General features: G+C 40.1%; 1 long non-coding RNA gene across 1 annotated transcript; it reads right to left on the bottom strand.

Annotated features, from left to right (window-relative positions):
* Positions 1-474: 474 nt before the first annotated feature.
* LOC140540578 (uncharacterized) lies at positions 475-27,956 on the bottom strand. Its single transcript, XR_011977881.1, has 3 exons — positions 27,825-27,956; positions 17,527-17,589; positions 475-537 (listed from the first exon to the last, which is right to left on the bottom strand). It is a non-coding gene; the product is annotated as an uncharacterized lncRNA (long non-coding RNA).

The raw sequence follows: 27,956 nt of genomic DNA, 5'->3' as shown, positions 1-27,956 counted from the left end.
TGATCTGCCTCCCACACACGCCTGCTCGTGTTGGTTTGCAGGCCCGCCAGCAGTGTGTACACACATTTGGGCTATTTCTTGGAGATACCGAGGTCAAGAACAGTCGCTTAGCTCTGGTAAACAGCACCTTGATAGCAGTCAAAACAGGAGGCTGGAGAACGGCTCACCTGCAGCATTGGCCACGAGGCCAAACGCGCTATTGTTAGAGACAAACAGGCCGGGAACACGGCGTCTCCCCGAGAAGGAGACAGCACACTTAATTACGAGATGGAGGCCGACGCTTCATCAGACTCTACTTACCTCTGCGCTCTAATGAAGAGCAAAACAAGCGGCCGGTCAGAGGCTGGGCTGAGGGATCGGGAGGCTGCGTGGGCTTTCTGCAGCCGAGGGCAAACAGGTCTGAGCGCTGAGGTAGACTGTGACTTGTTGTCAGAGCAGAATGTAGAACAACAAAATCACTAGTCTTCCACAGCGGCCGGCCTGAGGCGGCGGTCCTCTCTCCGGCACTGCTGGACGTCCTGGGGCTGCCCGCTTGCTCTTTCGGGAGATGAGATGAGCCGAGAAAATAGAAAAACAATGAATCTCCAATAGAATTTAAAGGTCTGTTTATATTCTACACTCTCTACAGTTTAATGCCTCGGATCTACTCTACATCCTCCAGAGAATTTGATGATGATGTTACCTTCTGCATGTGCTGGAGTTTAGAGATTCCATTTTAGAACAGAATTACAGCTCATAGCATTCAATTACATTCTACACATTCTACAATTGGTTCTTTTCATGTTTGCACATTATAGAATTTAGGTCTGTTTATATTCTACATATTCTATTATATTCTAAAGCTCCAGTTCCACTATACTTCCTCCAGAGTCTATTTTTTTTCTACACTATTCTAGAATTTAATGGTGATGTTACCTTCTGCATGTGCTGGAGTTTAGAGATTCCATTTTAACATAGAATTACAGCTCAAAACATTCAATTACATTCTACACATTCTACAATTTAAAAGTGAAGTTAGATTCTACAAACAACTTATAACTTAAAGGGATTATTACATTATGCATATTATAGATTTGGTTTGGATACATTCCGTACATTCTATTCACTCTATAAATTCTATAATTTAGAGTTCTAGTTTACATATTATAGAATTTAAAGATCTGTTTGTATTCTACATATTCTATTATATTCTAAAGCTCCAGTTCCACTATACTTCCTCCAGAATCTATTTTTTTTCTATACTATTCTAGAATTTAATGGTGATGTTACCCTCTGCATATGCTGAGTTTAGAGATTCCATTTTAGAATAAAATTACAGCTCATAGCATTCAATTATAATTCTACAATTTGTTCTTCTCATGTTTGCACATTATAGAATTTAGGTCTGTTTATATTTTACACATTGTATTATATTCTAAAGCTCCACTATACTTCCTCCAGAGTCTACAGGATTAATTTTATTCTAAAATATAATTATAGCTCATAGCATTCAATTATATTCTACACATTCTACAACTTAAAGGTGAAGTTGGATTCCACATAATTTCTACATAGGGTTTAAAGGTTCAATTACATTAAGCTCTAATCACATTTACACATTATAGAATTTAAAGGGTTAGTAACATTCTACATATTATAGATTTCAAATTTGGTTTGGAGACATTCTATACATTCTATACACTCTTTAAATTCTATAATTTAGAGTTCTAGTCATGTTTACACATTATAGAATTTAAAGATCTGTTTGTATTCTACATATTATATTATATTCTAAAGCTCCAGTTCCACTATACATCCTCCAGAGTCTAAAGGATGAATTCTATTCTAGATTAATCTAGAATTGAATGATGATGTTACCTTCTGCATATGCTGAGAGTTTAGAGATTCCATTTATGGCTCATAGCATTTAATTACATTCTACAAATTCTAAAATCTAAAGGTGAAGTTAGATTCTACAAAATTTCTCCATAGAGTTTAAAGGTTCAATTACATTATTGAATTTACATTTACACATTGTAGAATTTAAAGGGCTAATTACATTTTACATATTATAGATTTCAAATTTGGTTCAGATACATTTCATACATTCTATACACTCATTCCACAATTTAGAGCTCTAGTCACATTTACACATTATAAAATTGAAAGGTGATGTTAGATTCTACATACATTCTATATAGTTTAAGGATCAGTACATTCTATAATTTAGAGCTCTGCTCACATTGTACACATTTTAGGATGTAATATTCAATTGCATTCTACACATTCAAGAATTTGAAGTCACATTCTATTTAATCTAGAGTTTAAAGATTCAATTACATTCTACACATTCTAAAATCTAAAGGTGCAGTTAGATTCTACATCATTTCTACAAATAGTTTAAGGGTTCAATTATATTATATACATTATAGAGGTACATTTACAGTAGTCACCTTTACACATTATAGAATTTTAAAGTTCAGTTACATTCTACACATTCTACAATTTAATTGCGATGTTAGATTCTACATAATTTCTACAAAGAGTTTGAGGGTTTGATTACATGTTTTAATGTAACAGTTAAATTAAATTCTATACATTTTGTTCAATTTAAAGCTCTAGCCACTCTTACACTAATTTTACATTTTTGTTCCATTACATTCTACACATTCCAGAGTTCAAAGATTCAAATACGTTCTGCATGTCAAAATGATTAAAGTTCAAACAAATTCCACACATTCTAGAATTTACAATGTGTCACATTCTACACATTCAAGCATTTGAGGTCAATTCTATATAATCTAGATACATTCTGCATAGTGACAGAAACGTCAATGGTGCTGTTAGATTCTATGCCTTCTGGAGTTTATAATTGTAGAATTATACACTCTAATCATGTTTTACTCATTATTATTAGAGTTTATTGGTTATGCTACATTGCACATAATCTAGGACTTGAGGGTTCAACTGCATTTAGACCTCTGGATCTTCAGTTCTACTCACATTTTACACATTTTAGAATTTAAAATTCTAATCACATTCTACACATCCCAGAATTCAATAAAGGTGCAGTTCCACTGTCTACAGTATGATGTAGAACGTAGAGACGTAGGTGTCCAGTGTTGTCTAAATGTGTGTGTGTGTGTGTGTGTGTGTGTGTGTGTGTGTGTGCAAGATGACAGACGTTAGCTAAGTCATACTGAAGATCCTCATGGAAGTGTGTGAAATCCAGAGTTATGGAGCTAATAAAGCTCTAATACCTGAAGCCTAGCTGCCCTTTCCACACAGTACCCCCCCCCACACACACACACATTTTCTCTCTCTCCTAAACACACACACACAGAACAACAGAGCCAAATGTCTCTCATATCCGAGGGTTACAGTAAAACCTGGTCCCCACCTCCTCTCCTCTCCCGGCCTGATGGAAATGAAAGGCAGTGGATTGAGCTCCGGCTGCTAATAAAGGAGGAGAGGGAAAGGGCAGGCTTCTCTCAGACACAGCGATGGTGTGAGCAACGCAGGAGTGTTTAAAACGGAGAAATGAGAAAAACAGAAAAGGATGGGTAAAGAAAGGCCTGCTCTCAAGAGACGGCCTTGAAAAGCATCCTGGAACAAAACAGAGTGGAGTAGGAGGAATAATACCCCAGCGGCGCAGAGCCGCAAAACTCTGACTCCACGCTGTACACGAGCTGGAGATCTTCTTCTGCATCGATTTCAGCCAAGCTCTGCCGCTGCTCTTATACTGGTCTGGATCAGGAAAGCTGCTTCTGTACCAGCAAGAGTGGATAAACCCAGCCTGGAGGTTCTGTCTGTCTGTCTGTCTGTTAGTCTTTTTTTCCTTCTGCCCAATTACCTAGCCCACTCGTTAGTCACCCCCCTCACATGTGATGCTCCCAACACTGGGAGGGTGAGGAGTGACACACATCCCCTTTAACACATGGCCAACCAGCCACCACCATCCAAATGTCCAAATATTTATGGACACCCCTCATTCAGCTAATCTGAAGTTGTACCCATTGCTGACCCAGATGTGCAAATGCACACACACAGCTTGTCTAGTCCCTGTAGAGATGAAGTACTGCCAATAGAATAGGACTCCCTGGAGCAGATCAACATCATGACCCTATTGGCTCCATGCTGCCTAATAATGCCAGGCGTGGGCTAGTAGAGGGGTATTTATAAAGTGGATAATGGAGCTCCATCCAGTACTTTTGGAATGAGTTGGGGATGATGAGGTCGGGTGGTGATCATCATCCACCATCATATTGACCTCACTAACGCTCTTAGTTACTGAAAGCAATCAAATCCTCACAGCTATGCTCCTCCTCCAAAATCTAGTAGAAAGTCTTCTTCTCTGGACAGTAGAGACAGTTACTTTAACAGAAACAGGATCAGCTCTTTTTAATAGCCTTGATTTCAGAAGAAAGGGTGAATGAGCAGGTGTCCCAATACTTTTGTCCATATAGTGTAGTTAGATAGACAGACTGATGGATGGACAGATGGGTGGAGTCATCATACAAAAGACAAAGTGCAGAAAACAATAATGTATGTTCTGAGAGGCAGTGGGACGGGGGTTGATATGGCATGCTGGGGGGAGTCATTGTGGGGTCAGCCTCAGCTCGGCTCGCTCCGCTCCAGCCTCCATGATGAGCTGAGAGCTTTATGGTCCTCACAGTAGATTTAGCTGAAGCCCCTCTACGTCAGCGTGGTCACACTAGCGCGCGTCTCTGAGGGCAGCGAGGGTAAAGTGCACGGCTCTTTTATTTGCCTTTTAGTGCGTCAATTACAGCAGAGGCAGCGAGGCAGCGAGGCAGCGAGGCACACAGCCGAGTGAGCAGAACGACATGCTAACAGGAAGCTGCTCTGTTCAACATCTCCCACATAAAGCCTGTCATTCAGAACATAATGAAGAAATCAGAGAGGGGGGGGCGGGGGGGCGAGAGAGGTAGAAATGTGTTGATGGCTCTTGCCGTATCTTGAACATCAGAAAGCCATTCACACACACACACACACACACACACACAGAAGAAAAACACCCAAGACCTTTTGGTTGTGACATTTCAGCTGAGTGCACTGAATCCCTGTCTGTCCCTCACACACACACACACACACACACACACACTCTGTCTCTTTGTCACTCTCTCACAAACACTCTCTCTCTCTCTCTCTCTCTCTCTCTCTCTTTCTCTCTAAATTAAATAGTCTCTCATTTCTATCACATGTTCTTGGTGTTCTTTGGGTCTTAAAACACAACAAAACAAACAAACAAACAAACAAAAATAAATAAATAAAAAGCAGCTCCTTTTACACATCCTATGTGCAGTGACAGAGGAGACCATATTACATGACAAGTCACAGACATAGACCCACCATCACATCTACAGCACGCTCCTGACCCACAATCACAACTACAGTACACTACTGACCCACCATCACATCTACATCACGCTCCTTACCCACCATCACATCTACAGTACACTACTGACCCTCCACCATCACATCTACAGCACGCTCCTGACCAACCATCACATCTACAGCACGCTCCTGACCAACCATCACATCTACAGCACGCTCCTGACCAACCATCACATCTACAGTACGCTCCTGACTGACCCACCATCACATCTACAGCACGCTCCTGACCAACCATCACATCTACAGTACGCTCCTGACCGACCCACCATCACATCTACAGTACGCTCCTGACTGACCCACCATCACATCTACAGCACGCTCCTGACCAACCATCACATCTACAGTACACTCCTGACTGACCCACCATCACATCTACAGCACACTCCTGACCCACTATCATATCTACAGCACGCTCCTGACCCACTATCATATCTACAGTACACTCCTGACCCACCATCACATCTACAGTACACTCCTGATCCACCATCACATCTACAGTACACTCCTGACCCACCATCACATCTACAGTACACTCCTGACCCACCATCACATCTACAGTACACTCCTGACTCCTGATCAGGGAGCACGCATTTTCCTGAGAGGTGGGATGTCTGCCGCTCTGCCCTGTGTTCTATCAGACACGTGTGCGTGTGGAAAGCCGGTCAGCTCCAGGGTGGTGCTGACCCGGTGAAGTTAAAGTTACACCGGGCCATTCATTTTGTATAAGGCCCTGCTTGGGTTAACACACACAATGGGAGCGCAACAATCGGGCCTGCGCTGAGCGGGCCACGGCTTTGAGCGGAGTGACAGCGCCATTCTTTCGGCCCCCTTTAGTCCGGGGAGGCTCATTAGAGACGGCCGAGCAGCCGCTGCCTCATAGAGGGGTGACGGATTACTTTCGGAGCGCCGGCTGAACAAGGCAAATTAGTTCAGATCAACCGCGGTTTTCCCATTAAAAAAACATATTAGCCTTAATAGGCTTCCCAGTTCACACCAACCAAATGGAGCTGTCCCTTCTTCCTCCTCCCTCGCCCCCCGTCCCCTTTCCCTCTAAGTAGCTGAACCTGTCTCTGCATGTACTTACACATTTACTGCAGAGGAGAGAAAAGAAAGAACCAGGGGAACAAATAAGAACTGCAGAGTGAGAGAGTGAGTGAGCGAGAGAGAGAGGGAGGGAGGTGAGGAGGCAGGGGGGTTTCTCACCAGTCCAGAGCAGTGATGCTTTATTAAGCTGGGTTAAATGACGCTCCTCACTATAGGATGGACTCCTTTTATTCCGTACAATTAGAGAAAAACGCAGAAGAATGCTGCGTGTGTGTAGGGACGAGCGAGAGAAAGAGAGAGAGAGAGAGAGAAAAAAGGAAACTCTGTGTCCAGTGAAGGAGAGCAGCTCTTTAACATCTGAATTAAGACTAATGTCCAATTAGGCTGTCATAGCGATTGGCTTAAAGGGGATCCGGTGCCGGAAATCTATAATAAAAATAAGACTCTTACAGCACGGATCATCACCTTTCCCGACATTCCACGCTTTGGAGTCTTTATTAGAATTGTCCGCGGTGCAGGAATCGGAATGTCTCCATTTTAAAGGCTGTTGATCACGTTATGGGTGTTTTATGGGTTCAGCAGCAGGCCTCACGCGGCCTAATTACGAACGGCGAGGACGAGGCCATTAGTTTAACCCTTTTAGGGCTCTGTTAGAGCTGGAGCGTGCTGAAGATGTACTGGAATTGTTTCCAGCTCGTAAATCATGTTTTTCTGAATCTACATTGAATTTGAATTTGGGCCTATGTAACTACACCACACTGACAAAAGTATTGGGACACCTGTTCATTCATTATTTCTTCTATTAAAAAGAGCTGATTCTATTTTGCTGGAGTAACTGTCTCTACTGTACAGGGAGGAAAGACTCATACACCCTCTCATCATAAGTATCTCATCATTCCAGAGAACACAGTTCCTCCACAGCTCAATGCTGGGGGGCTTTACACCCCTCTAGCCCACACCTGGCATTATTAGGCAGAGAGTCCTATTCTATTGGCAGTACTTCTTCTCTTCTACAAAGACTAGACAAGCTCTGTGTGTGTGTGTATTTGCACATCTGTGTCAGCAATGGATGTAAGGAGACATGCATCCATTAGAAAGGGTGTCCGCAAACATTTGGACATGTATGTAACAGCAAAACAGCAGTGACTCCAGGCCTCAGACGTCTGTTCTGAACATGCTGTGTGGGGGAGTCATAGGAGCTGATCATGCTGAGAGGAACCCTCAGGCTGAACCGAGCAGATACAGGGACCAACGCCGAGCTCTCTCCTTAACAAGCGCTGACATGGGAAATCAGCTGACTGAGGTGATGGAGGTGATGGAGGAGATTGGAAATGCCTGGTCTCACTCCACTGTCTGTGTGTTCACACATTTACACCGTGCCGTAATTGAATAATTCAGTCTAATCCAGGATTTAATCCAGAAGCTTCCACACACTGCTCTGCTGTTTACTGCTGCTTCTGTGCTTCAGCAACTGGCCTTCAGAGCGAAGGACTGATATACAGAGAGAGTCCATTTCTGTGCTTGACGGCACCGATGATGATGGCCAGTGCTGTTGTTTATGTTCTTGTTCTTCTTCTTCTTCTTCTTATTATTATTATTAATAATAATAATAATAATAATAACAATAATGAGAATAATAACAACAACAGTAGACGTATATGTAGTATGTAATCAATATGTAGTGTAAATTGATTATGAAAAAGCTGATTATGATGATCATCAGTAGTAGTAGTAGCTGCAGCAGAGCTGCTCATATTTATTTATATTTATATTATTATATATTTGTTATTATCTCTGTATATATTTTATATATGTAAGCATTTATGAAACATTATAATGTAGTTATTATCATAGTTGTTATTATTATTAGTAGTATGAAATAAATGTATAGTATATATATTACACTATACATACAAATGTATGGTAATATATATATATATATATATATATATATATATATTGATAAAGTGATTTAGGATTAGCATAATTATGATTATGGTGATTATTATTATTATTATTATTATTATTATTATTATCAGTAGCTGTATAATTCCAGATTTTTTTCAGGTCTAGTAGTACTGGTAGTTTTTAGTTGTTAGTAGGCATTTGTTATATAATCCACTTTATAACATGATTATAACACTATTATATATTATTACTATCCTTCTCCTTCTTATTATTATTAGTTGTTGTTGTAATATATAATATATGTTTATCTGTAAGCATATATCACACTTTAAAAAGTAGTTTAGGATTGAAGCTAAATAAAATTATTATTATTATTATTATTATTATTATTAGTAGTAGTAGTAGTAGTAGTAGTGGTGGTTGTAAGAGTAGTATAGTCATATTTATTACACTATATAATAAATAATAACAACAACAACAACAATAATAATAATAATAATATACTAATTATTACTTTTTATATTATATTTTTTGTGATATTACAAAATCAACACATTTGCCATATCTGTCATATCCCATTCAGCCAACAGTTTTAAGCCCCGCCCACTCCTGATTAAATAAATATGACTGTTTCAGCCCAGACTGCTTCCTGAGCCACAATACAGGACAACCAATTAAAACACAGCTAATTTACATATATCCCTCTTAAAGGCACAGTAACACAGTGTGTTTAATGCTCAGGGATGATGAGAGTTAAAATGGTAAAATGGTGAAATCTGTAAAAGGAGTTATGAGGTTTTGGTTTATAAACGTTTCCTATTCCAATCCAAGCTTTTCCAGAAAGCACAGGAAATGAGTCGCTGTGGGAAACCAACATGATGGAAAGCTCTCATGTTTTTTTTACTCAGGGGCGATCAAAGAGAGCTGCATGGAGCTCTAATTCAATAAGCCGGCAGTGAGAGTGTGAGTGACCCTGCCCTGGACCCCGGCCGGCCTGCCCTCTTCGGCTAATTTGATTCCCTTCACTTCTACCGGAGCGTCCACTGGGAGAACACGGCCTGCTCGGGGGGAGAGACTGTTCACTCGCCCCTTCAACCTCTCTCTCTCTCTCTCTCTCTCTCTCTCTCTCTCTCTGTCTCTCTCTCTCTCTCACTCCATCACTCTACAGGTACTGAGCTGATTAGGTACATGACACAGTTACAGAAGTGAGCTCTCCAATCTCTCTCTCTCTCTCTCTCTCTTTCTCCTAGTCTTCCGTTTACTATCTCTCTCTTTCTCTCTCTCTCTCCGATTATTAATATTATTATTATGGTTATTATTATTAGTGGAAGTAATAAACATGCTGTTTACTGCTTGTTTTACACAAACTGCTTCAGTAAAGGACTACACATAGCCTTTTCCAGCAGGCCACCTAGTGGCCAGACCACTGGTAGAATGGAGCTGTACTGGTTGAGTGTGTGTATACTGGTGTAAATGGTTCTCCAGAAGAGTTGGGGTGGTGTGTGTTCACACTGCACACAGTAAACTAGATCAGTGTGTACAATCCATCAGCAGAGCTTCCTGTGAGCTACCATGTTTTCACTGCTGTATGAAAGACGGCGAGGCTTTGGCTCTTGTTGGATGCGCTGTTTTTTTTCCTGAGTGAGCGCGAGCGTGAGCGCGAGCGTGAGCGCGAGTGTGAGCGCGAGTGTGACCGAGTGTGAGCTCACAGCCCTGTTCGTGTGTTTGTTGTTCTGAATTAGAGTTTCTAATACTGAACTACTGACAAAATAAAGCTATGTTTCTCCCTCTGCCTAGCCAGGGTATGTGTGTGTGTGTGTGTGTGTGTGTGTGTGTGTGTTGTTACTATGGCAACCAGCCAAATGATTTTGATCTATAAGTTTTCATCTCTTTCTTGTCTTTTGGATCTTACACAGCCGACAATGTGACATTATGTCTTTAATAAGGCACAACAATATATTTCGATATTAGAGCCATGGCATGGGTTTACCTGCATAATATCTAAATATATTATCTTGTGGCCACTAGAAACGTTTTTGTGACACCAATATCTAAATATATTTTCTGGTGGTCTCTAGAACCTAATATGTCAATCTGTTGAATGGTGGCCACTAGATAATTTATTTGTGGCCTCAATATTTAAGTATATTATCTGGTGGCCACTAGAAACATTCTTTGTGGCCTCAGTATCTCAATATATTATCTGGTGGCCACTAGAAACTTTTTTGTGACACCAATATCTAAATATATTTTCTGGTGGGCTCTAGAAACTAATATGTCAATCTGTTGAATGGTGGCCACTAGATAATTTATTTGTGGCCTCAATATTTCAGTATATTATCTGGTGGGCTCTAGAAACGTCCCTTGTGGCCACTACAAACTTTAAAACTTCAGTATATTATTTCTCTTTTCTTTTAGCTACATGTAAATAATGATTCAACCTTCAAAACATTTATGAACAATAACACACTAATAAACATAGAACACAAACCAGCAGGGTTCTGTACGTCACTCTTTTTGGCGTGTTGAAAAACCTGGACGTGCGTCTCGTGAGCGGCGCGTGTTGTGACCGCAGAAGTTAGCTGTGTAGCGGTACACACTGTAATTGTTATTGTTGTAAACACGGCTGGGCTGGAGCCGGGCTGTCACTCAGCGGCGCGGCAGATTTGCTGGTAATTAGAGCGGGTAAGAGCATATGATTTGAGGTAATTGCCTTGACAAAAGGGTTGAGTGAAGCTACACTTAATTACCTGAGCGTGCTCCCTCCCAGCAGCCCAGTGGGGGACGGCCTTTCACCATTTTTTCCTCCCTCACCTTTTTTTTTTTTTACAATCCCCTCCCTCCTTTTTAACAGAGCTGAAATTGAAAGGCCATGGGGGAGGAACATCTGCACCACCACCACTGTTACAGGCCTACCAGAGAGAGAGAGAGAGAGAGAGAGAGAGAGAGAGAGAGAGAGAGAAAGAGAGAGAGAGAGCTTGAGATTGAAATGAGAAGGAAAGCAAGAGAGAGATATGGAGAAATAGAGAGAGAAAAGAGAAAGATAGAGAGAGAGAGGAGATAATAGAGAGAGAGAGAGCGAGAGAGAGAGAGATAGAGAGAGAGAGAGGAGATAATAGAGAGAGAGAGCGAGAGAGAGAGAGATAGAGAGAGGAGATAATAGAGAGAGATAGAGATAGAGAGAAAAAGAAGAGAGAGAGAGAGAGAGAGAGTAGAGAGGGCAGTGCTGTTAGATGTGGGAGGTGTGTGTGTTGATGCTCTGGCTGTGTTTTAGTGTAATTGCTGAGCGCTGTGTGTGAACGCTTCTCCTCCAGGTCACAATTATTCCTGCTAATGTAAACAGAGCCTCGTCTGATTTAGTGTATTTCTGCTCTGAAACCCCGGCAGGTCTGAAACCCTCACTTTCAAACAGACGTGCTAAAAACTACATCTGCAGTTACTGTAAACACAGGACACGCAGTGTCAGTGATACCGAGCACCACACGCCATTTCAGTACCATTAGCACCCCCTTGTGGTGAATTTTCACTCTGCCAAACCTGAGTCAGTGAGTGAGTGCGGTGCTTCACAGCTAATGGGATATCATTGGGATTCAGTTTCATTACCACAGGTGTATAAAATCAGCCTCTAGTCCTGCAGTCTGTCTTTCTTCCACACATCAGTGAAAGAACGGGAGGTTCTGAAGAGCTCACTGAACTCCAGCGTGGTTCTGTATGTAATAGGAGACACCGCTGCACCAACTACAACAAGTCAGCTGGTGAAATCTCCTCCCTCCTAGATCTTCCTCCATCAGCTGTGAGTGGTGTTATTATTGAACAGTGGAAGAGTTTAGGAGGAACAGCTCACAGAGAGCAGCTCAGTGTCCACCGAGTGTCTGTCAGACCACGTAAAGTTACAGAGCGGGGTCAGGGCCGAGTGCTGAGCTCAGAGCAGAGTGCAGAAAAGCCTCCAACTGACTCAGTAACTGCAGCAGAGCTCCAGACCTGCTGCTGAGGGGTTTAGAATGGGAGGTCATGAAAGGTCCTGTAGGTGTGATGGTTAGGTGTCCCAATACTTTTGTCCAATCAGTGTATCTAATAATTCCCATTATGAGACTGATGTAGAATGTCGAATAGGTTGAATAGTTGTTTAACATTCTCACAGCAGACAAATTAGACAAAAATTAAAATAATACTTATACTCGTCTCCATGTTCGAGATACAGAACAGAGTAGAGCATTCCTCAAACCTGAAGTGTGTTTAATTAACGCACCATATCTGCATGTCTTCCTGTCTGTTGACATTTCTCCAGGCCCCACAGTGCAGTGATATCTCCGCCAGCCTCTGAGGCCTCAAACCAGCTTTTCTCTTTTTTTTCCTCTTTTTTTTTACAGCAACAGAATCAATTTAGCCATTTTCTAACTTGTAAAATGACACACCGGAGCGGGATGCGCTCGCAGCCACTGAGCCCAAATTGAATCCTACAGATTGTATCCTGCGGGTGGCGAGAGGGCAGTTGGATTGCGGACGCTCGTGTTTTCCGTCACTCGTGACAGCGGAAATGGAATGTAACACGTTTTGCTGGAGATGATAGATAGATGAAACAGCTGTCGACTCTTTTCCTCCATAAACGTACGGCAGCACCTCCTGTTACCCGGCGCTTCGGCATCACTGTGGAGGATTCTGACACTCGAGCCTTTCGTCGCTGTTGCGCACTGTTAGAGGTATGCTTTGAGGAACCTTTAAGAAAAGGTTTTCAGAAGAAAATGGTTCCTTGAAGGTTCCTTAAAGCACCTTAAGAGGTTCCCCACAGTTTTAAACTTAAGAACCTCCATGCTGCTAAGTGGTTGTTATGGTGTTGCTAAGTGGTTGCTATGGTGTTGCTAAGTGGTTGCTAAGAAAAGTGCTTTAAAAGTCTGTAGGTCAGTGGTCCATGCTATTAAGTAAGCCGATATATGTGACTGTTTACTTCTTGTGGACCAAGAAAGGAATGCATTCAGATGTTCTACTGTTCACCTACTGTTCACCTACTGTTCATCTACTCTTCACCTACTGCACACCTACTGTTCATCTACTGTTCATCTACTCTTCACCTACTGCACACCTACTGTTCACCTACTGCACACCTACTGTTCATCTACTCTTCACCTACTGTTCATCTACTCTTCACATACTGTTCATCTACTCTTCACATACTCCTCACCTACTGTTCATCTACTCTTCACATACTGTTCATCTACTCTTCACATACTGTTCATCTACTCTTCACATACTCCTCACCTACTGTTCACCTATTCCTCACCTACTGTTCACCTACTGCACACCTACTGTTCATCTACTCCTCACCTACTGTTCATCTACTCTTCACATACTGTTCATCTACTCTTCACATACTCCTCACCTACTGTTCATCTACTCTTCACATACTCCTCACCTACTGTTCATCTACTCTTCACATACTGTTCATCTACTCTTCACATACTGTTCATCTACTCTTCACATACTCCTCACCTACTGTTCACCTATTCCTCACCTACTGTTCACCTACTGCACACCTACTGTTCATCTACTCTTCACATACTCCTCACATACTGTTCACCTACTCTTCACTTATGGTTCACCTACTGTTCACGTATTATTCACTTATGGTTCACCTACTGTTCATCTACTCTTCACATACTCCTCACCTACTGTTCATCTACTCTTCACATACTGTTCATCTACTCTTCACATACTCCTCACCTACTGTTCATCTACTCTTCACATACTCCTCACCTACTGTTCATCTACTCTTCACATACTGTTCATCTACTCTTCACATACTGTTCATCTACTCTTCACATACTCCTCACCTACTGTTCACCTATTCCTCACCTACTGTTCACCTACTGCACACCTACTGTTCATCTACTCTTCACATACTCCTCACATACTGTTCACCTACTCTTCACTTATGGTTCACCTACTGTTCACGTATTATTCACTTATGGTTCACCTACTGTTCATCTACTCTTCACCTACTGTACACCTACTGTTCAACTATTCCTCACCTACTGTTCACCTACTGTTCACCTACTGTTCACGTATTATTCACTTATGGTTCACCTACTGTTCATCTACTCTTCATCTACTGTACACCTACTGTTTACCTATTCCTCACCTACTGTTCACCTACTGTTCACTTATGGTTCACCTACTGTTCATCTACTCTTCACCTACTGTTCATCTACTCTTCACATACTATTCACTTATTGTTCACCTACTGCACACCTACTGTTCACCTACTGTTCATGTACTGTTCATGTACTGTTCACCAGCCGGTTTAATACAACTTAGAATGCTAATAACTGAACACTAAATATAGAAACACGGACGTCTGTGTATCAATACTCAGTTTTCAGCCACAGTATCCTGATATAATGTGATATAGATTTTGTTCTCACACCCTCAGGACACAGAGGACCACAGACAGGCCGGCGTGGGTCAGATGATGGAAGGAGAGTTGCAGAGAGGAAAAAAAAGAGAAACCATCATGTCAGACTAGAGTGCAACTGTGAAGCTGATGCATCAGGTGAGATGGACTTGCTGCAGGTGTTTGTTTGTGTGTGTGTGTGTGTGTGTGTGTGTGTGTGTGTGTGAATAGATGGGGGAAGTGCACTGCAGTGTTTGCTGTGGCGACTTGGGGAGCGGCTGAAAGCAGTGGGGAGCAGAACATAGTGAGAGAGGCTTGTATGTGTGTGTGAGTGTTTTTGTCTCTTTGTGGGGACCTTTGGGGACCTTTGGGCGGTTGAGGGGATGTTAAGAAGCTCCCCATGTCCTCATAAAAACAAAAAAGACTAAAACTAATCTTTTTCACAGATATTGCACATTTCACATGTTGTGTATTACATGGTGCACTGTATGGACAAAAGTATTGGGACACCTGCTCCTTCATTGTTTCTTCTGAAATCAAGGCTATTAAAAGAGCTGATCCTGCTTTTGTTGGAGTAACTGTGTCTACTGTCCAGAGAAGAAAACTTTCTACTAGATTTTAGAGGAGGAGCATTGCTGTGAGGATTTGATTGCATTCAGCAACAAGAGCGTTAGTGAGGTCAGGATGTTGGATGATGATCACCACCCCACCTCATCATCCCCAACTCCCCAACTCATTCCAAAAGTACTGGATGGAGCTCCAACACCATCATTCCAGAGAACACAGTTCTTCCACTGCTCCACAGCTCCTTCAATGCTGGGGGGCTTTATACCCCTCTAGCCCACGCCTGGCATTAGGCAGCATAGTGCCAATAGGTTTATGATGTTGATCTGCTCCAGAGAGTCCTATTCTATTGGCAGTGCCTCTCTACAGGGACTAGACAAGCTGTGTGTGTGCATTTGCACATCTGTGTCAGCAACAGGTGCAACTTAAAGTAGCTGAATGCATTCATTAGAAGGGGTGTCCACAAACATTTGGACATGTAGTGAATATATATATACACCGTGTGTTTTGCTGGGCCTTCTCTGATTCTAAATCTCAACCTGCCTCTCTCTCTCCCCATCCCCCTTGTTCGCCCTCATTCCCCCATCTCTCCTCACTCCACCTCCCACCCCCACCCCCCACTCTCTCCTCCTCTCTGATGGACTGATGGGTCGCTGTGTGGTTTTCTCAGCGCCGTGCTGCTCCAGCACAATGCCCGCTGTCGCGCTGTCATGTTTTCTTTGTGTGTGTCCGTGCTGCTCGGAGGCGCACCTGGACTCAGCGGTGAACAAAGGTCCATAGCAACGGGAGGAGGCCGCGGCATCTGGACACAACACCTGTTTGATCTCCAAGACCTCTCTGAGATAAGTGGCTGTAACCAGAGCAACCGTGCGAGAGAGCTTTCCGTGCTTTGTTTCAGTAGAGAGAGGGTTCAGCACTGACCCAACAAACACCCACATGTACAGTATATATACTGTTGGTGTAGAGTACGGTCGGTCAGCAACCTGCAACTTCACTACCATGTTCAGTACCAGATGATATTAATACAATACCTGAACCATGATGTGGGTGTTAAGTATGTGTGATGTAGTAAGAACTGTGAAATATTAAATATATTACAATACATTACTTTTGAGTATATACATTATTTTGAAAATTATTTTAATTAAATTAAATGACATTTTTAGTAATTCTTCTGCTACTACTACAAAACATAAATAAAATAAAAAATGAAAAAAAAATATTATATGAACAATAATAGGAATACATGTAAATACAGCATTATAATTTGTATTATTTATTAATTTATAGCAATTATTTAGCTATTTTTAGTATTATTTATTTTTTTATTTTTGTATACTGCTACTACTATTCAGAAAATTAATATATAAAACAGATACTAATTATATATGTATAATATATATGTATATATAAAAATAATAATACATATTATTGTGGCATTAAATAAAATACATATTATTTGTTTATTTATTTATTTATTTATTTACATTAATCATTATTATTATAATAAAAATTGAACCTTCTAATAAGAGTTCCACCATCTACACATTCAGTCTCATGCAAAAGTTGCAGCACCTTGAGTCAATTTACATAAATTGTTGATTTAAGTAATGAACTAAATTAATAAATAAGCCTCTGCATGTCTGATTGACTGATTTACTCAATTTAATGTTTTGAAATAAAAGTTATAATCTGTAAATGAATGGCACGTGCAAATTAAAGTTATTTAATTATATTTTATTACACAGTAAATTATTATTTTTTTTATAATATGTTAAATTATTCATAAATAGCAATGTATTGTTATGTACTGTTATTTTTAAAACAGGAAACAATTATATGTTAAATACAATAAAATAAACAGTAATTGAGCATTAACATGTGCAGAGGTGTGACTCTGTCGAGGGTGTCACTTATTTACCCTCATCACAACATCAACTATACGGGTCATTTGACCAGGGGTGTCTAAACTTTTTCATATGACTGTATTGACACATTGGTGAAGCCCTGGTGTCTGACCTGCATTAATCTGACCAAATCTGATGCTCTCAGAAACCGGATGATCTGGGCTGTGATTGGCCGGGATGCTTGCAGCACATTTGCATACGGAGGTGTAATTCTGAGATATCGGGGTTGAAAAGGTCAGTATTGGGCTAATGTCACGTGACGAGTCTGGCGGGTGTGTTACTGGATGTATTTGGGTGCAGAGAGAAGGAAACCATACTCACGAAGCACCAGAGGAGCACGGGGTCCGACTGTCCTCTGACTGTGGATCTGCCTTTATTTCTGACCTTCAGTGAAAAAAGAGAAGACGTAAGAAGCGCTAACACACTCTCCACCTGTCTGTCTCACACGTCTCTCATATTTCACTCAACCCTCCTGTTTAACCTTCAGTGTTTAACCGCAGGGAACAGCAGTAACATTCCGCTGGAGGAAAAGTTGACCTGGTGAGTGTTTACCCATCTGAAGGCCTTCCCTGTGAACCTGATCTTCAGTATCGGGCAAATCACATCAATTTAATCAATATTTCATTCAGCATATGTACGTTTTTCCATCACTTATAGATCATAGTTTACTTTAACTGAGATAATTCAACTCTTTAGTCATAAAAAATAAACAACAACAACAATAATAATAATAATAATAATAATAATAATAATTATAATAATAATAATAATAATAATAATTATTATTATTATTATTATTTTAATCAGATGTTCAGCACACTTGTTTTATCTGATGTTTATTGAACATTTTTGACATATGTTTTGTCATAGGGTACAAATCACCTTTATCTTTGTGGTTAAATTGACTATTTGGACTGAAATAATACTAAATAAGAGGCAGGTTTTGGCAGAGATAGGATTTTTAAACCCACATTCATCTAATAAATAAACCCAAAAGAGTAAGGCTTCTAACAGGAGAGTCAAACACACACACACACACACACACACACACACACACACACACACACTATCATCTATGTATTAAATAACGCATAACAATTTATACTTTTTTTTTTTAGTTTTCCTCATTGTGTGAGAAACGTGGCATGGTAACCATGGTAACCATGCAAATGCTCCATCCTATCTTCCCTCACTTCCTGTGCACTAATGCAGTTGGCCAAATCACACACACACACACACACACACACACACAGTGTCAGTTCAGTGAGTGTGTAATTGCTGTGTGTCCCTCGGGACACTGCGTGCTTCACCACACTCACAGCCACAGGACTCACTCTGGACCACACACACCAGGTCAGTACTGCACACACACAGGAGACACACACAGTGTTCCGGTTCTGATCTGGATGCTGAACAAACCTGCTGTGTGTCTCAATTCATCTGGACCTATTGGTGAACATCTCCAACAGAAGTAAATCCAAAAGTATCCTTCATGAATTATTGAGTATCCACTATGAATTATTCAGGATCCACTATGAATTATTCAGTATCTACTATGAATTATTCAGTATCCACTATGAATTATTGAGTATCTACTATGAATTATTCAGTATCCACTATGAATTATTCAGGATCCACTTTGAATTATTGAGTATCCACTATGAATTATTCAGTATCCACTATGAATTATTCAGGATCCACTATGAATTATTCAGTATCTACTATGAATTATTCAGTATCTACTATGAATTATTCAGTATCCACTATGAATTATTCAGGATCCACTATGAATTATTGAGTATCCACTATGAATTATTCAGTATCCACTATGAATTATTCAGGATCCACTATGAATAATTTCGTATCCACTATGAATTATTCAGTATCTACTATGAATTATTCAGGATCCACTATGAATTATTGAGTATCCACTATGAATTATTCAGTATCTACTATGAATTATTCAGGATCCACTATGAATTATTGAGGATCCACTATGAATTATTCAGTATCCACTATGAATTATTCAGTATCCACTATGAATTATTCAGTATCTACTATGAATTATTTAGTATCCACTATAAAAGATTCAGTATCTAGTATGAATTATTCAATATGTACTATGAATTATAGTGACTATTATGAATTATTCAGTGCCTAATAATGAATTTAATTGAAATTAGTATTCAACTCAGTATTCAGTATCCATGAATTATAGTAAAATTGTGAATACAATTTGAATTACCATTATTATTATTATTATTATTATTATTATTTTATTTATTTCTTTCCACGTTTTCTTTCTGATACATTTTCCACATTTCATTAAAAAAAAAAATATTGTCAATTTTCTTCTCTTACAATGTCTCTCTTTCTGGTGTTTAGTTATAAAGGATGCATGACAAGAATATACATCCATAACATATATATATATATATATATATATATATATATATAACTATACAGCTCTGGGTCGCAGTAGTTTGCCCCCTTGTTCGTTTAACAGGCGCAGCAGTGTTTACAGGCCGGCTGTGGTCACTGTGGTGTTTGCTCTACTAATGGATCCAGTCAGAACACTACACCCCCACCCCCCGATTGCCTCTCTGTGTGGCCGTCAGCTCCAGGCTCACAGCAGGAGACCTGGACAGATCAAACCGTACAGACCACCCTCCTCCCCCACCCCAAGCACAGCCCCCCCCAACAGCCAACCTGTCACCACCACACAGCCTGACTGTGATTGCACTTCAAACATGGGCACAACTGGACCACCGCTTTCACACAGACTCTCGCACGATTTGATGTCAGAGCCTCTTCTGAAACACCCCTGCTGCTCCGCGCTCGCTTCTTTAAAAAGTGAGAGTCATTGTATGTCTGTCTCTGTGTGTGTGTGTGTGTCTGTGTGTGTGTGTGTGTGTGTGTGTGTGTGTGTGTCTGTGTGTGTGTGTGTGTGTGTGTGTGTGTGTGTGTCTGTGTGCGTGCATGTTTTCTTAAACGCGATCAGAACAAACCTGTCCTGACTTTGTAATAAAACCAGAGAGAATCAGGACAAATCTGCAGGCCCAGACAAATATTACATATTCATACTTAAATTATATATATATATATATATATATATACATACACACACACACACACACACACACACACACACATATATATATATATAGACTACATATAGATATATTAACATTGCATATAGATAAGCATATGTATACCAATACAGCTGTCTGTATATTGCATATGGGATACATCACTATTACATATAGATATTTATGTGTATATATATATTACATATGAGGTTCATTATTGCTATATATTATTACTTACATATATTTATTACATATAGTTATACTAGCATTGCATATAGATATTTACACATATATAATACATATGGGATATAAATAACTATTACACATAGATATTTTTGGAGATATAATACAAATGGGGCATATTAATGCTATACATTAATACTTATATATATATATAGATTTCATGTAGGTATATTATCATTGCAAATAGATACTGACATATACATAATACATACAGAATCTATTTTTAGAACCTCAGTGCTGATGTGTATATATAATACATATGTGATATATTACTATAACATATAGATATTTATAGACATATAATACATATGGGGTCCATTATTACTATATACTAATATTTACATATATAGATAAATACATATATATATATATATATATATATATATATATGTAGACAGAGAGAGAGAGAGTTAGAGAGAGAGAGTGGGTGGCTGTACGAGTCGAGAGGCAGAATGTGTGTGTGTGTGTGTGTGTGTGTGTGTGTGTGTTTCTATATGATGCTTTTTAAAATCACAGCATGCTCTCCTCAAGGTTGGGAGTCAAACTGAAAAGGCTGAATTGGACTGAAGGCCACTGACGGCCTCCTTGCAGCTCTTTCTTCTCCCCTGTCGTCACATAAACCACCTGAAATCCTGCAGTACAGCAGAAGCTGTGGTGTGCATGATGTTAGCGCGTGACTCTACCTCAAAGCCTCAACACATCGCTCGTTTTCTTGGGTTCCTGACATAAAGCCCTGACCTTTGGGTCTTCACTCCGGGCTTATTTACTACTAGTTTGTTTGACATTAACAAATCAGGCCAGAAAGTCAAACAGCGTCTGTTTGAGGAAGATAAAGGCTGGTGATAATCGTTAGGGCTCAGTGTGTTCTTTCAAAGCCACATCATTATGACAGCGGTTCTTTCAGGGTTCTTTGGTGAAGACAACGGCTCTATACAGAACCGTGACAATGCTTAGGTTCGAAGAACCGTTCGACAGCTCAGCTTAGTGGCTCATTGCCTGGTTAAATTTTTTTTCTGTTCAAATGTTTGTGGACACCCCTTCTAATGAATGCTTTCAGCTACTTTAAGTTCCAACCATTGCTGACACAGATGTGCAAATGCACACACACAGCTTGTCTAGTCCCTGTAGAGAAGAAGTACTGCCAATAGAATAGGACTCTCTGGAGCAGATAAACATTATGAACCTATTGGCTCCATGCTGCCTAATAATGCCAGGTGTGAAACGCTAGAGGGGGGGTATAAAGCCCCCCAGCATTGAGGAGCTGTGGAGCAGTGGAGGAACTGTGTTCTCTGGAATGATGGTGGTGGAGCTCCACCCAGTACTTTTGGGATGAGGTGGGGTGGTGATCAACATCCAGCATCCTGACCTCACTAACGCTCTTGCTACTGAATACAATCAATCCTCACAGCAATGGTGCTGCTCCAGAATCTAGTAGAAAGCCTTTTTCTCTGGACAGTAGAGACAGTTACTCCAACAAAAGCAGGATCAGTTTTTTTTTTTACCCTTCATTTCATTGAGCAGGCAATGAATGAGCAGGTGTCCCAATACTTTTGTCAATATAGTGTAGCTCCTAAAAGGTTCAAAATAATGGTCAAAGATAATACTGCAGTACTGAACAGAACTCAGAACAGGTTGTGAAAAATTCTGCTATTTTGTTTCAGGTTTTTGACAAATATCGAACAATTATATTTAAAAATTGGAAAATGTTGACAAACATGTGTGTGTTTGTGTTTCTCTTTAAAAGATTTTCTCTGACAAATAAAACATGATTTTTTTTATTAATTTACAAATTACAAATGTTTCTGTGTCGCTTTCTCAGACCCTCCCCCAACCACCACCACTCACGCAAATGAGTATATGCAGTGTGTGTGTGTGTGTGTGTGTGTGTGTGTGTGTGTTCCTCCTGTTGCGTATCTGAAGTCAGTAGCCGTAGCTGAGCTGCGTCTGATTGCATTAATTGAGCTCCGTTTGTTTGAACACCTGTTTCTGTTGCGCACTCAGACCCATTTGGCCTGCAGTTTCTGTGTGTGTGTGTGTGTGTGTGTGTGTGTGTGTGTGTGTGCGTTTTCCCATGTAAATGTACTGTAGCTGATTCTGAGACAACCTGTCCCTCAGCTGCTCTCGCACACCTCTCAGTGACACACTCACACTAAAATACCCCCTCCCTAACACACACATGTTAACACACATGATCATGGTCTAATCTCTTACAGTTTGCTTCAGTGTTTAATTGCTGTGTTTGTTGGTGTTGCTGCGCAGCACTGCAGACTGACTACACATAAAGAAGTGTGTGGCTCTTGCAGTAAAGCTCTGTCACAGTGACAGTGGATCCATTTAAATAAATATGAAACATTACAGAAAGTAAAAGTTCAAGTGTGAAGGTGAATTGAATAGTGAATTCTGTAAAATCTTCAGAGAGAATTAAACACTGCATTACTGAATTTACCAGTGTGATAGAGAATACAGCTACAGTGAACTGCAAAAGTGATATCAATGCTATAACCATGAATTCAACACTGTAACATCGATTTCAACACCGTAACAGCAATTTTAACACTGTAATAGTTAATTCAACACTGTAACATTGAATCTGTCATATAAAGTATATTTAGACATGACTTTAGGTTTAGGGTCAATTTCTTTGAATCCAACACTGTAACAGTGAATTCAACACAGTAATAGTGAATTCAACACGTAACAGTGACTTCAACACTGTAATCATGATTTCAATGCTATTGAATTCAACACAATAATAGTGAATTTAACACTGTACCACTGAATAACTGTAATAGTTAGTTCAACACCGTAACAGTGAATTCAACACTGCAATAATTAATTCAACACTGTAACAATGAATTCAACACAGTAATAGTGAATTCAACACTCTAACAATGAATGCAACACTGTAAAATTTAATTCAACACTGTAACAGTGAATTCAACACTGCAAAAGTTAATTCAACACTGTAACAGTGAATTCAACACTGCAATAGTTAATTCAACACTGTAACAGTGAATTAAACACTGTAACAGTGAATTCAACCCTGTAATAGTTAATTCAACACTGTAACAGTGAATTCAACCCTATAACAGTGAAGTCAACCCTGTAATAGTTAATTCAACACTGTAACAGTGAATTCAACACTGCAACACTTAATTCAACCCTATAACAGTGAATTCAACGCTGCAACACTTAATTCAACCCTATAACAGTGAATTCAACGCTGCAATAGTTAATTCAACCCTATAACAGTGAATTCAACGCTGCAATAGTTAATTCAACCCTATAACAGTTAATTCAACCCTATAACAGTGAATTCAACCCTGTAATAGTGAATTCAACACTGTAACATTGAATTTAACACCGTAACAGTGAATTCAACCCTGTAATAGTGAATTCAACACTGTAACATTGAATTTAACATCGTAACAGTGAATTCAACCCTGTAATAGTTAATTCAACCTGTAACAGTGATTTTAAAACTGTAACAGTGAAATAAAAATACTGATCTCAATACTGAATGAGAGATTTCACTGCAGGTTATTTTACTGTACTCTGATTTAAGCACAGTAACTGATCCTGATCTCTACCACTGAATCCCCACTCTCTCTCGCTCTACAGCGCCTCTCCTCTGCAGGATCTTCTCTGAGGTTTCTCTGCTGCTGCTTCGTAAACTCTCAATGTAAACAGACAGAAGTTCACTGAGACTGGCTGAAACATCTGGATTTGCACAAACAGCACAAACAGTCTAAACTCTGAGTTTAGTTTATCTGTTTTCTGAAGCTCTCGTGAGGCTCGGGGGAGGAGGAGGAGGAGGAGGAGGAGGAGGAGGAAGGGGGGGGGGGGGCGTTCAATATGTTACAGGAACCTAATTTGTGTCAAGCAGTTTGGATCAGTTCTGTTATTTTCTGTCATATTAAAGCATATTTAGACATTGAGATTTGATTAACTTAAAGGTTTAGGATCAATCCTATCATGTTTTTAATTCCATAAAAACGTAATTACTGGTGTGATGCAGAATTTCCAGTTATTATAGTATCATCTGCAGATCTGTTCATCACTTTTACCCAATATTCTCTTATGAGTTAACGCTTTTCCAAGCTTATAAACAGTTAAAAAACAACAATATGTATTTCTCTGACACCAAAGGGGATTTGTTTTACTGATATCTATCTAAATATCTAGCTGTGCGCTGTGTTAGACCTTTTCCCACAAAGCAAGAGATGTTTGAGTCACTTAAAACCTATTCATTATATAAATAAATAAACGATACTTCATAACAATTCTTCATAATTATCATAACATCGTTCATTTTTCTGATTTGTTTACAGCTCAAATATTAAAGCACCTCTTCCCAAATCCAACAGCATCATGGCGCTGTCCACCACACTGGTGCTGAAACGGCTGCCTTCATTCGCTTAGCCCCTGTTTACTGTTGCGGGGCTGACCGTGGTGCTGAACCTACAGCAGAATCCTGACACCTTGCCCTTTTCCTCCCCATTTTTTTTATCATTATTGAGTGAACAGCCCATTCTCTATCAATGTTACCAGGCTTAATGTCGTTATGGTTCATGTTTTGCCGATAACAGCCACCAGGACTACAATTTAACCAGCAATGTTCAGCCTGAGGGCAGCATTTCAGCACAATGACAGCTGACAGCCTTTACCTCCTTTAGCTAGGAGTGTTTTACTCCCGAAGGCAAATTTAATGGGTGCATTAATGTATAACAGAATATCGGTGTACTCACGTCTTTCCAAGCTGTACTGAAAGTGGCTGGTACAAATGAATAAACTGTGATACATGAACACAATCACAATGTTGATGTTGATGTAACATATTTGACTGATTTGCAGCCGCCCGAAACACTCTGAATGCAGTCGAGTCATCAACGCACTATTTTTCAGTCTGTGGACAAACCCTAATAACTGACTTTCCCCAAGATCTCTTTATATGAAGGTATAGCCTGTACAGCCTTATGCAAATGTTTAGGTATCTTCTACAGAGATACAATTCTGCACATTTTAATTCACAATTACAGCTTGATTACTGAATTTAACAGATTTCATCAAGAAGAAAAAAAAAGAAATAAAAAATCTGGGATGTGCAAAAGTAATGGCACAGTACCTTTTTTCTAACTCTAAAATGGGCAGAAAGACTTACAATATTGAGTAACATGTGTCATTTAGACAGGAGTGACCACACTTTCACATGCAAACCTAAAAAATGACTCCATGTGGTAACAAGCGACTGAACTGGGTTTATTCAACTCGTACGAATACTCTGAATTAAGCACTGGTAGAATGAACCCATTCGAATTGCTTGCTTGTAACCACATGAAGTGTTTTCCAGTGTACGAGTGTACAGATGAAAGCTTCTACATGCTCTGTCTGTTTATTTTTGCAGTTTATTTGCATGCTGTAAATGTGCTGAATTGCTGCAAATGATTCAAATGTGTTACATGAACACCAGAGCTTAAAAGTTGTCCAGCTTTGGCTGAGAACTGTGTGCATTTGCAGCCATTTAAACTGGCATTTTTGTCAAACTCTTCTCCCTTTAAGATTTGCTGGTTTGGTAGAGAAACGCCGGTTGTAATGGTTCTTGGCTCGGATGAACAGTTCCAGCAGAACAGTTCGCTATTTTGTTAATCTCATTCTCTGTAGAACCCTCAACTGAGAGGTTCTTCAGAGAGCAGAAGGTGCCTGAACCCTTCCTGACATCTTTATTATGAGGAGCGGTTGGCAGGGCGAGCTGTCGGCTGCTCCTATAGAGGCTTATTCAACATTAAAAAGGAGAGAGAGAGATGAACGTGTCACAGAGTGCAGCTGGGTTTGTGCGAAATCTCACACTGACACACACACACACACACACACACACACACACACACACATACAAATCCACATCCAGCACTGTGCTCTCATCCCCCCTGGGGGGAGGTTTTTGGAGTTTGTCCAAAATGCGGTGTTTCATTATATTACATTCGCATTGCCATCGGAATACACTGGAGTTAAGGGCTGTGGGGTAGGATGGGGGGGGCGACCGGAAAGCCCTCTCTATACGATTACCGAGCCAAGCGAGACGAGCGTGTGTGTGTAGAGCACTGCTCCAGTATTGGATTTGCCAAAGATAACTATAATAGAGCGCTCTTCAAACCTAATTGTAGTCATTCGCTCAACACAACAGCTGGGAAATGATGTTTCTCGGAGGGGCGCCGTCGCTACAATCAGTGCGACTTAGAAAAAAGACAAAAAGCATGTTGATGTGGTTATGGCCAATAAAGAGGGAACGCTGGATCGGTAAGTAGGCACGGGTGACCTTCAGACCTCTTTTTTTAAAGCTAGTTTTTTTTATTAGGCAGTGGGACTTTTATCTATCTATACACATTATATATATATATATATATATATATATATATATATATATATATATATATATATATATATATATACACACACACTTATATATTGACACAGGATTGGTAAAGAAGTGTGTGGGACACTTACTATACATATATAAAGATATGGGTGTGTATATCTGTATACATGCACATTTATATGCCAATGGGGCTTTTATTCTATAGAAAGGTTAGAATTATGTTATATATTTATGTTATAATATATATATATTCTATTATCACACAATACATACATTACATTTAATATTTTTAAAAACATTATATATATATTATTTTATTATGCTTTTTTATTGTATATATATATATATACAGTATATATATAGTAAGAATGTCTGATATGTCTACAATACCAATAGTGTTTCCCACCAACCTACCTGTTGAGGACACTAGCTGACACTTAGTAAGTTTGGCTTTACACACACACACACACTCACACACACACTCACACACACTCGCACACACACACACTTACACACATCTCAGAAAAAAGCAAAAAATAAAATCATGACAGTTCCTCCCACACCAACGTCCACACCAAGCTGACCACCCACAACATCCCCCCGACCCACTCTGCTCCCGAGTTCACTGTTTGAATCTACATGAGGTTTAGAGCCAATGAGAGGACACACACCCGGCCGCCCGTCTCCAACCCTCAACACCATCAGAGATCAGCAGTGTGTTTTCATCAGAACCTCAGAAAGAAAAAGCCCACCCTCACCCTCATCAACCTGTCTGCATCCCTGCATCTCACCCCCCCACCTCTCCCTCACCAACCAACAACACCACCCACCCACATTCCCACCCGCTCTGAATCTTCATCGCCCACAAGCCTCTCAATAAAGGAAGAAGAAGTGGAATTAGAAGGAAGCCTTACATGCTGGCTGAAGCTGGGAGTCGCCTGGAGAACAGCGTGGAGAAGCAGAAACAGCAGCAGCAGCAGCTCCATCTCCCTCCTCTCCTCTCTCTCTCTCTTTTCTCTACTCTCTCTCTCTCTCTCTCTCTCTCT

Source organism: Salminus brasiliensis, chromosome 19, assembly GCF_030463535.1.
Source record: "Salminus brasiliensis chromosome 19, fSalBra1.hap2, whole genome shotgun sequence".
NCBI lineage: Eukaryota > Metazoa > Chordata > Actinopteri > Characiformes > Bryconidae > Salminus > Salminus brasiliensis.
Note: the sequence above shows the minus strand (reverse complement) of the source record. Positions and strands in the feature narration are given on the sequence as shown.